The 1,973-nt window shown below is 36.4% G+C and overlaps 1 pseudogene; it reads left to right on the top strand.

Moving 5' to 3' along the window:
• The first annotated feature begins 1,238 nt into the window (after positions 1 to 1,238).
• LOC121837385 lies at positions 1,239 to 1,712 on the top strand (annotated as a pseudogene).
• Positions 1,713 to 1,973: the final 261 nt, after the last annotated feature.

A 1,973-nucleotide genomic window follows, 5' to 3' on the forward strand; every position in this document is an offset into this window, starting at 1 on the left:
GAAAACAGCACCGGAACATTTTTGGAGGAATGTTTTACCCACAAGAGATAGTGTTACTACTCTCATTGTTAGTTCAGTTGCGATTAGCAATAAGCTGGATATGGCCAAGGGCTTTAACTAATATTTCTAGTCCATTTTTAGAAGTGTTGGCGGTGTTTCTTCCGCGCTCCCATCTTTTGAATCTGAATCACCTCCCGCTCACGTTATCAAAATTAGTCAACCTGGCGTTTTGAAATTGCACTTGAACGTAAACACACAAAAAATCACCCGGAATATACGAAACGCAGACGAATTAAAAAAAAAAAGATATGCTGAATCTCACTACCTGACAGTTTTATACAAAATATCAGTTAACTGTGGTCAGATTTCAAGTAACTGGAAGTGCGCCAAAATAATTCCTATTCACAAGCATAGTAGCAAATATCTTTTAGAAAATTAAAAGCCCATCTCCTTAATCAGCAGGTCATGTAAATTTCTCGCACGCATAATAGCTAGTCATTTCAGACCTTTTTTAAAGTAACGGTATACTAGGCGACACCAGTACTGTTTTAGACGAGGTCGCTCAGCAGTTACGCAAATTATTGAAGTTACACATGAAATTAGCAATTACATAGACAAGGGTGGTCCGACTGATGTAATATTTTTAGACTTTGTCAAAACCTTCGATAGAGTATCGCATCCGAAACTACGTTATAAGCTCGGCAATGTCCTGAAGAGTAGCTCAATAACTAAATGGATGGAAGCATGAGAGGGAACAAAGTTTTGATATAAAATAATTAACAATCTCAACCATCTAGGATTGTATCTAGGGTACAACAAAGTCCTGTGCTCGCGCCAGCACTTTTCATTTTTTTTATGTGTTACATGGGTAAAGATCTCAACCGATTCGTTAATTTATCACGAAATCGCAACTAGGTCTGACCACCTAAGACTAAATTTCCATTTGCAAAAAAACAAAAAAAAAGGTGTGGCGAATGGCAGCTGTCACTAAACTTAAATAAAACGTTTTTATGACAATGACTAAGAAGCTCACCCGTTTAGTTCTTTACGATCACATTGGGGAGGATTCATTCACCAAAGTGACATGCTATAAATATCTGGAAATATTATTCTGCCCGCGTCTTTCATGGAAACATTATGTTAATGAAAAACTTAATGAAATACAGATAAAGGCCATGCCGCGGCTCTGGATCCTACGAATAACTTTACGGACACTTCTCTTTAGGTAAACAACTGCCTTTAAAAGCCTAGCTCTACCAGTCATTGACTATGTCAGCCCAGTTTGGGAACCCTACACACACAAAAAAAAAAAACAGAAAAACTACATAGAGTACAGAACAAGGCCCTACTCTTTATATTTATTCATTACAAAACAACCACATTGATTACGAAATTGTGAGAAAGAGCTGGATTTCATGTGGTCGAAGAGCACATGAAAATAAATTTCCTTTAAACTTTTTTTTTCTTCTCTTTCAATTGTTAACTATTTTGAGAAAATGGAGAAACAAAAGTATATACAATTCTCAATTCCGAGAATTATTGGGCATTAGCATAACAGTCATATTGATTCTTATCTCTACTACTCTTATGTATTTATATCTTCATTCTTCGTGAGATCTATGGACGATTGGAAATGTTCGCCAAAAAGAATTGTAAATAGTTCAAGCGCATCTGCGTTCGAGCGAAACATAACCTCGTATTTTGTATTGTAATACCGTATTGCGTATCTTGATTATGAGCTCGTTTTCCTGATGTACTCACTCCTGCCTTGGCCAGTTGGTGACGGGTGGTAATAAATAAATAAATAAATAAATATTTTGGTCAAGTGCATATTGTGCTTTAATAAAAAAAATCTCATCCAACTTTTTTTTTAAACAGTTTGTTGTTACCAATGTGACTGTTTGAAACCGAAACAAAAGCTGCATCCGTTTGACAGGCATCGGATCTCAGTAGTAGCTATGGCGGCTTGTGAA

This window comes from Ixodes scapularis, unplaced genomic scaffold (genome assembly GCF_016920785.2).
Source record: "Ixodes scapularis isolate PalLabHiFi unplaced genomic scaffold, ASM1692078v2 PGA_scaffold3__209_contigs__length_174095766, whole genome shotgun sequence".
Classification (NCBI taxonomy): domain Eukaryota; kingdom Metazoa; phylum Arthropoda; class Arachnida; order Ixodida; family Ixodidae; genus Ixodes; species Ixodes scapularis.